Here is a 9,811-nt window from a genome sequence, read left to right as displayed (position 1 = left end):
GAGGTTAAAAATTTTGCCCATGGCCACACAGGTGGTAAGTGCCAGGGCTGGGACCTGAACCCAGGCCATCTGGCTCCAGAGGATACTCTCCGAATTGCTGGGCTGCCACTGCCTTTGGAACGGCTGGCCACTCAGTGCCTGTCCCGTGTGTGCCGCTCTGGCCTTCCAGAACCCACTCCAGCCTTCCCACCATTTCACCTTGCCTCTCCAGGGAGAGTCTGAATCATGTCTGAGACTCACATCTGAGTCTCCCAGGCACAGGAGGTAAGAACACCTAATAATCTGCATGGAGCATCCATCGCGCACCTGTACCATCCCAGCTCTGGGCTGGGAGTTATGGTAGCTACCAAAGCTGCTCAAGGTTCAAGTCTGCCTCGGGGGATCCAGGGCCTAGTTGAGGAGACGGGAGACAGGAAATGGTCACGTGGGTGAGTATAACTTTAACTGGAGGTGTTCAGACACTCCCCGTGCAGCTGCCTCTTCCGGGCAGGCCTCGTGGTGGAGGCAGCTTTGAGCCAGACCTTGAAGGCTGAAATGTCGAACACAGGGCAAGGGTCAGAGACCAGCCTGAGCAAAGGGGCAGAGGGGGCAGTAGACACAGGTGTAAAGCGGCCCTTGTGGCTGAAGCAGATGCCTGGAGCTTTTTTTTTTTTAATAAATATTTCTTTTTCTTGTTTTTGCTTTTGTTTGTTTGTTTGGGCCGGGCCACACCGCACAGCGTGTGGGATCTTAGTTCCACAACTAGAGATCGAACCTGCACCCCGTGGAGTGGAAGCTTGGAGTCCTAACCACTGGACCACCAAGAATTCCCTGCCCGGAGTTTTAAGCATCCCCCAGTCCAACCCTCATCTGATGCCAAGCTCCCCTCCACAGCATCTCACCCAGAGTGCCCAAACTCCCCTGAATTCCCCCTGTGTTGAGGAGATCGTTCCTTCCCATAGGGGAAAAACCAGGCCATCTCTGGTGTGCACACAGATGTAGTTTTTCAAGCCAGTACACCTGTGTACAGGTGGGTCTCCTTGAAGCACACCTGAGCCATGCAGATCCAGCAGGCCCTGCCGCAACCTGGGGAGTGAGAGATGCCTCATACGCCCAAGGCGTCAGCTGTACCAGACGGGCCCCCGCACCTTTAGGCCCTTGAAGTCGTGGCTCCTTGGAGATGCCGCCATTAATCAGGAGTGTATCTGCAGGGGACCTGCACAGCTGGGGGATCTGTTCCCACAGCAGCTGCTTGGGGGACCCTCCACCAGAGCACTGGACAGCACTGGAAAGGGGCTCTTCAGCAGCTGAGCTCCACTCTGCCTGGAGGAACCCCGAGGCCAGCGTGTCCACGCACACAGCAGTGCACCCCTCTTGACGGCAGTCTCTCTTGAAGGCCCCGAGCACGCGTGTGTAATAAACACAGCCTGCGTGTCCTGGGCCAGGAGTGAGGCTGATACGCGCTCCATGTACAATGCCATTTAATACCCATTGCAACCACAGAAGCCCCCTCTACCATGGCTCCCACGTAGAGATGAGGACACGCAGGGCTTCCTCGTAATCAGGATCTGAGGGCAGGTCGGCGACTCTAGAGTTGAGCTCTGAGCAGCCACGCAGGATTCCTTCCCCCTCCCCCTCACTGCCCACCTCCTCCACGCCTGCCTCAGTACTCTGCACACAAAGGGCGCTTGATAAATGCCTTAAGAACACTTCAGTTGGGACTTCCCTGGTGGCGCAGTGGTTAAGACTCCGTGCTCCCAATGCAGGGGGCCCAGGTTCCTTCCCCAGTCAGGGAACTAGATCCCACATGCATACCGCAACTAAGGGTTTGCATGCCGCAACTAAGGAGCCCACATGCCGCAACTAAGGAGCCAGAAAGCCACAACTAAGGAGCCGGACTGCCACAACGAAGACCGGATGCAACCAAATAAATAAATAAATAAATAAATATTTTTTAAAAAACAAAAACAAAAAAAACACTTGAGTTAAAAACACTGCAGGGCACTGTGACATGTGGGCCCAGAAGTTGCCACCAGAGGGCGATGGGTGCCTCTCCCCAGCCTCCACACCAGGCTTGTTCTGCAGGAGGGAGATGGGGTGAGGGCAAGGAGAATGGCCCAAAGTAGACAGTGACTGCTTCCTCCCTGGGGGCTCCAGGTGCCCACAGGATAAGAGGGGGAAGCAAACAGGGCCCCTCGATTCCAGGAAGGCAGCATGAGGGAAGCCCAAGGAAAGCCAAGAGCAGTGACCTGCAAGGGGTCTTGGAGACTCTCAGGTCTGTCCTCTCCCTGTAGAGGTGATGAGTCTGAGCCCAGAGAGAGACAGCTATCAGCCTTAGGTCACACAGCATGGTACAGTTTAAACCCTGGCCTCCAGCCTCCCAGATTCCTTCATCCCACTTAACCCTCAGATTCAGAGCAGGGAACTTAACCCAGGTGGCTCCTCACCTTCCTCTAGTCAGAACAGACGAGAAATGGGTTCCTGAGACAGCCCCAGGCCCCAGCCCTCTGCTCCTCCTGTATCTCCTTCCCTTAGCCCTGGGGAAGGCGAACACCTCCACCTCCAACCCTAACCACCCCTGAGTGCAGAGGACTCCCAGTCCTGCACTTCCTGGCCCCACCCACATCCTCGGCCCTCCGTCTCCCTTGTCCTGCTCATCCGGCCTCCCAAGTACCGCTGCCATGCTTTTGGCCTCAGCTGCTGTCCTCTTAGAATGAAAATCAGATAATGTCCTGTCCCTGCTTAAAAGCCCCCAAAGGCTTCCTTCCCACTGCACTTGTGATGCAACCTCACCTCCTTGCCCTGAAAGACCCAGCCCCGCTGCCCCTGCCGCTGGCTGCCTGTCAACTCCTGGAGGGCTCAGCGCTCTCCCCTGCCTCCCCCACACTCCCCCTGAGCTCCTGCTGCGGCCTTCCTGGGCCAGCCCCACCCTGCCTAAAGCAGACACGGGCCGTTCAGTCCCAGCACCTGCCCTTCTCCGTCAGGCATTTGCTCTCGTTTATAATTGGTTGGGCGCTGGTGAAGGATTTGTTTGGGGTCTGTCCTCCTGGCTGGATTATGGCTCCTCAAGGTCACAGGTCAAGTCCACGGAGACCCATGACTTCTCTGGCACCTAAAGCCATGTGTGGCTCAGGGTAGGTGCTCAAATTGTATTTGTTGAAAGGATGGGTGGATGGAGGGATGGATGGAGGGATGGATGGGTGGAGGGAGGGATGGAGGGATGAATAGAGGGAAGGTTGGAAGGATGGAAGAAGGAAGGTCTTGGCATTGGGTTGAGAAGCTATTCATCCCTTCATTAACCTAACAGGGATTTACTGAGCACCTACTGGCAGCACCGAGCTGGGCACTGGGGGAGTTACAGGACGTGCGGGACCTGAAGTCTGTCTAACTCAAGGAAGTGTCTCTTAGTAAGGGAGTAGGCCAAATACACACATAATTACAACTAAGGGAGCGTGTCAGTACAATGACTGTCAGGTTGAATTTTCAGGACAGTCCTAGTATCAAATGATAAGAGTAAGTTCATGTGATTTGATTCTAAACCTTTCAAGGTTTGATCTAAATAAAGTAACAAGGCAGGATAAATCATTTTTAAGACTATATAGGCACTTTTGTCTTTAGAAAATGTGGTCATCTCGGTGCTTTGTGACCGCCTGGAGGGCTGGGATAGGGAGGGTGGGAGGGAGGGAGATGCAAAAAGGAAGAGATATGGGAACATATGTATATGTATAACTGATTCACTTTGTTATAAAGCAGAAACTAACACACCATCGTAAAGCAATTATACCCTAATAAAGATGTTTAAAAAAAAAAGATGTCTATGGAAGCATTTAATTATGATAGCAAAAATTTGTAAGGAGTCTCAAATGTCTATCACTTAGAGATTGGTTTTATAAATATGGTACGAATATACAATATAATACATTGAATGATGATGTGCATCTGTACTATTAATATGGAAAAGTGTCCACTACATATTATTAAGGAAATAAACAAATTACATGCAAAAAAAAAAAAAGAAAATGTGGTCATGAGTATAAAAAGACATAGAGTCGGCCTAGTTTAAATAAAACACATGCCGTGGAAAAATAAAACAGATCCCTGCTTGACTGAGGTAAGCAGGGAAGGCCTCCCCGCATACACCCTTAACCTCCCCAAATTCTAGGACCTGTATTTATCCAGTCAACGAATTTTTACTGAGTACCTACTATGTGGCAAGCTCTCTTCTAGGCTCATGGACTATAACAGTATAGAGCTTACAGTCTGGTGGGGAGGTGGGGAGGCAGCGGCGGTGGGCGACCAGGGACCATAAATGCAACAGCCAGGTAACTTCCGTAGGGAGTCAGGAGAAGACAAACGCCGGGGAAAGGAAAGAGCAGGATACATGAGATCGGGAGCACAGGTTTAAATGAGGGGATAGAGGAGACCTCAGGAGAAGGTGATGTGAAAATCTGAAAGAAGGGCGGGGCCAGGCAGAACTGGAGAAGGGATAAAAAATAGAGAGTGTCTCCTAAATTTGCACAGCAACTGATAGCTCCCTGAAATGTGCCCCAAGATCCCCAGTCCACAACTTTACCCGTGCCAGCCTAGGAGTTCCACATGGGATGAGGTGGACTTGCTCTCAAAAAGTATTTGCGGGATTTGTGGATTGGATTGAACAAAACGGAACGCTACCTGCAACCTTCTTTTTCACCTTCCTCCTAGCAAACTCCTACTCATCCTTCAAGACCCAAACATATATGGACAGAGTTGGTTGCTCTCTCTTCTGAGCTACCCACCTTTATACAAACTCTGCACCATATACAAGCTTCTTTTATAGTCCCCAGTGTACCGTACTTCCCTAGTTTGCCCACAGGTCTAGGCTTTCCCATGTACTAGGAGCCCTCGAGAGGATCTGACTTGTCCCAGGTGTTTTTAGACGCCTAGAGCCTCCTGGAGATGCTTGATTAGTGGTGACAGACTTGAAATGACCTATGGTCCTTCAGCGCTCCCTCTCAGGTAAGTGGTTTGCATTTCGGCGGACCTGGGGTACATTAGTTGAGGTCCTTTTAGAATTCAGCCCCTGTTAGTTAACATTGAAAACAGGTAACACTGGAAATGAAGGCAAGGAGCTTGAGCCCCAACCAAATCTCGGGAAGGGAGAAATCAGGGCAGCCCCAGGACCTTGGTACCACCATGCCTGGGTGCCGTGGTCAGCTCCAGCAGTGGCTCTGCTGGGGTTGGGGACTCCCTTACAGCTATCAAGTACCCTGGCCACCAGGGGGCAGGGTAAAGTAGAGAGAATGCCCCTGGGTAGGGTAAAGGGGTGGTGAGGGGTCTCAGGGAAAGAGGAAACTGAGCCTGGGGAACCACACCCAAAGTACCTCCCTCACAGGGCCCTGCTCCACCCAAGTCTGGCCACCCCTTCACCTTGTGTGAGAGGCCCAGGGACTCCAGCCCAGTTTGAATGGTCAGTGCGATGGAGGTACATGCCTGGCAAACCACCAGGGGCTGCATTTTTATTTATTTTTATTTTATTTTTTTGCAGTACGCGAGCCTCTCACTGTTGTGGCCTCTCCCGTTGCGGAGCACAGGCTCCGGACGCACAGGCTCAGCGGCCATGGCTCACGGGCCCAGCCGCTCCGCGGCACGTAGGATCTTCCCGGACCGGGGCATGAACCCGTGTCCCCTGCATCGGCAGGCGGACTCTCAACCACTGTGCCACCAGGGAAGCCAGGGGGCTGCATTTTTAAAGAAGACCTTCTTTTGAAAAAATTAAAATTGTAACATTTGCCAATGTCTATGGTGTAGGTCCTGCCACCTCAGCCGATCTCAAGCTAACACTGTGATGTGAAGTCTGGCTCCGGAGCACCGTTGGCTGTGGGTAGCGAGGTGCAAGGGCACAAGCTCCTCACAGACTCCTGTAAGGGAGTCCTGCCCTGTCATGAGACTGACCAAAGAACTTGGGGAGGTGTTGCAGCCTCCGAGAAATAATAGCTCAGGATATGGGTTTGAATCCGGCGTCCACCTCTGACCCAATGACCTGAATCTCCTTCAGATGCGGCCCACCGGATAGATCCAAAATCCCAGGTCCTGCATACCTGCTCCTTCCTGCCTCCCGGCCTTTCTTTCAGTTCCTGGGAAGTGCTGAGCAGTTTCCTATCTCCAGGCCTTTGCCCACGTGGGTTCCTCCACCTGCGGTTCTGTCTCACCCTCTGGGGCTCAGGTGAAGCACCTCTTCCTCAGAGAGGCCGTCTCTGACCAACCCCCCAACCTTCCAAATTAGCTTCTTCCATTATTACCTTGAGAGCACTTACCCTAATGTGAGGCCCTGGTGTGATGATCTGTATAACACTCATCTCACCTACTAGACAGTAAGCCCCACGAGGGCAGGGACCGTGTGGACCTTTGTTCACTGCTTTGCCCCCTCTGCCCAGCACAGAGCAGGGCCCATCATGGGTAGTGAACCCCGAACTGTTGAATGAATGAACATATGACACAGGAAGGAAATTATCCAACTACAGTTTCTTCTTCTGTAAAATGAGTATAATAAAATGTCTACCTTCAGATAATATTTAAATCTATAAAGAGCCTACTCTGCGCCAGGATTTTCATATACTTACCCCTTTAATCCTCACGACAGCTCTCTGGGGTAGATGCTGTTATTATCATCCCCATTTTCTAGGTGAGGAAACTGAGGCACAGAGAGGTCAGGAGGTGACCTGCTCTCCTTTATCCAGTTAGATCTGAACCCGGGCAGCATCTGTCTCCAGCAGCCTCGGTTAAACTCAGGGAGTTAAAATCAACTCTTTTGGGGGAGGGTTGGGGAGGGCTTGCAGAGGTGATGACACCTGGTGCTGCTATAGCCCCCGTGCCCCAAGACCTCGGAGCCCAGTGGGCAAGGCTAATAACTGATAAGTACTGTGATCAGGGATCGCTCAGGACCAAGGCTGTCCCCCAAGTCTGAGAAGTCTTCCCAGAACCAAGATACCCTGGCCGAGGAAGACAGCCGCACCTGATGCTGTGGCTGGAGAGCTTGGATGAGAAATGAACCAGCGGTGATCGTGACCACTTCTCCCCGCGGCCACAACACTTCTGACCTCACTCGGGAGCTCAGCCTAGACCCTTGGGGCTCACAGGCAAACCTTGCTTCCCATCGTCCTGTTCTCCTTCCCAGGGGTTGGGTTAGTTGTGGTCGTATGATCAGTTCTGGCCAATGAAAAGCGAGCAGGGGCTGCTGGGTGAAAGAATCTCTAGCTCTTCTTTCACTCCCCCTCGTGATGCCTGATGTGACCCCTGGACAAGCCATCTTGTGGTCACCACCTCGTGGCTGCCATCCTGTGGCCCTGAGGGAAGCTGGCTTGAGAACAAAGTTGTTGCACTAAGTGGGCCGAGTGGAAATATGGGACAGATCAGGGTCCTCAGTGATTTTGCTGAGCTGCTGAATTAACCAGCCCCAGAGCTGCCCCACCCTGGGATTTAGGGTTCGTTTTCCTTTTTTGAAGCTCTTTGTTCAATATGTGTCCCTTGCACCCAAGATCATCCTAACAAACACGGCAAGGATATGTAACAAAAAGCAGAGAGAGGAAAGGAGTCTTGTCCAGGTACTTGCGTTTCAAAATAAGAAGGAAAGAGCTGCATTCCCAGCCAAGAGCTTTGGGAGAGGATGCTCTGAGTAGACACATGGTCCCCTCTACCCGAACACCCAAGATGCCCCGGGGGGAGGCAGGCAGAGGGGAAGAAAGGAGTGTCAGTGTTGGGGTTCCTGGTGAACATGGATCCGGGCCCCTCCTTCCCAGCTGAGCCTGGCAAGGGCTCCAGGGAAGACCCCCAGCAGGTCTGAGGCATCTGAGACTCAGAGGGGCCGTTCCTCTCTTCCCAGGCAGAACCCCGGGGAGGTGGCCAGATAGTGCATTTCAGCAGATAGGGCTGGGCTCAGACGGCCCTCTGAGGGATACAGAATTTGTGAGATAAGCGTGCGTGCAGAGAGGATCCGGATGTCCCAAGAGGAATGAGGACCCAGGAGGCTCTGCAGGAATGGGCGTAGTTCAGCAGGTATGTAGGCAGAACCGGGAGCCTGGAGCAGAGGGGACATTGACACACTCAGCAGATGTCCTTTGGACATGCACTGCCAGGTGACCCCTCCCGCTGCCGGGATGTGGCGCTCAGATGCAGCCCCCCAGGAAATGTGGTACGAGAAGAACCCCAGCTGGCCAAAATCGCATTTCTTCAACTTCAGCAGCATGGAAATTAAGCTTAGTCATGGAGAAATAAAGCAAGTTCTCTTCTGTGTACATCTGAGTCGGCGGCATCCACTCATTCCCCGCAGTGGTGAAGAGCAGTCAGCAAGATACAGGTCAGCCACCAGCGACCCCACCACCACCAACACTGCTGCTTCCCTGCAGAGGGTCCCCGGTTTCCTCCATGTGCCTGCACCCCAATTACTACTTCCTCCTGTCCACGCCACCACCTGCAGGCGACCTCACACCTCATCCGGACCCTGAGCTGCAACCCCAAGGCTTGTTGCTGGCCACCCAGCCTCCCGTCTTCCTGGGTTTGCAGACCAGCTGCTCCCAGCCACGCTGGCTTAGCTCCGTGCCCTCCTGACTCATGTCGTGGAAATCCCTCCTTCCTTTCTGGCTCCTGCGGCCACCCGCTGGCCCCAGCTCTCCCCAGCTCGACCCCGCCCATGATGTTCTTGACGTCTGTTTCTGAGCTCGTTGAGTTTCTGCCCGTGTTTTTCCCTTCCTCCAGATGTACACGTGGCAGCATGCAGCTACTGGGACAGGCCTGCGGAGCTGGCCGGAGGGGAGGGAACAGGAGAGTCGCAGGATTTTATCCCCTGGCCCAGGATTCCTGGTTCCTGCTTCCCGCTACTTCTCTCCCCCTATGCTCAGTAAAAGTCATTCATCCAACAAACGCTCTCCGCTCTTCAAGGACCCACATGCCAGCTGCTGCTAAGGCACCAACGCCATTACAGTCGGTCCTCACTCAGGACAAGAAAGGGATGGTCCCCGGGGTGGGCAGGCGGCTACACGGGCATTTCGCTAGCTCGCTGGAGTCACCAGGACTACACGTTGCAGATCCCCGGGGGACGTTGTCCCCACAGACCTGGCAGCGGGCTGAGGGGGGCCTCCAGTTTCCCAGGGCCCTTGCCGAAGGACCTCCACCAAGAACTTACCTGTTGGGAGAGTCTCCATAACAAAGATCTAGTGGCTCTTACCCCCCCACTGACGATATGCCTCCAAGTCAGGAACTGGGATCCCATGGGAACAACTGGCCCAGACAGACCAGAGGTCGCCTCTGAAGCACGGATGGAGAAGTGTTTGTAGCAGGTCCAATCAGACAACGGAGGACTGCCAGTTTTGGAGACCTGAACTAATGTGGCCTGGAAATATCTGGGGCCTTTTGCCTCAGCTTGCAAAGGGCAAGCTTCAGTCCTCCTGCGAGTGCTTGGCAAGTAGCGTCAAAAGCTTTTCTGCCTCAGTAATCAGCAAAGCAAGTCCTCATGGTGTCCATGACCAAAGGTTCCTGCCTGGCGCTGGAGGTGACCTTTACCACCAGTGTCGGAGCAGCATGGGTGCTGGTGAGGCCGATGACACTTCAGCGGATCCTGGGCCAAAAGTGGGCGGTGGGATGGCTCTCCTGAGTAGCCTCTGACCTGTTAGGGCCTCTTGCGTGAGAGCTGCGAGGGCTTCAGGTGTGGTGGGAAACAACCTTCGGGGGCCAGATGGGCTCCAAGGAAACTAAGACTTATGTCTCCCCCTGCCTGGGTGGCTGCAGGCTCAGGTGGATCCTGGGGCAGTTATGGTGGATTTGTCTTTATACCATCCTCTTCCACCTGGTACCCAGAGAG

This window comes from Phocoena phocoena, chromosome 11 (assembly GCF_963924675.1).
Source record: "Phocoena phocoena chromosome 11, mPhoPho1.1, whole genome shotgun sequence".
In the NCBI taxonomy this organism is placed as follows: domain Eukaryota; kingdom Metazoa; phylum Chordata; class Mammalia; order Artiodactyla; family Phocoenidae; genus Phocoena; species Phocoena phocoena.
This window is presented reverse-complemented; position numbering follows the sequence as displayed.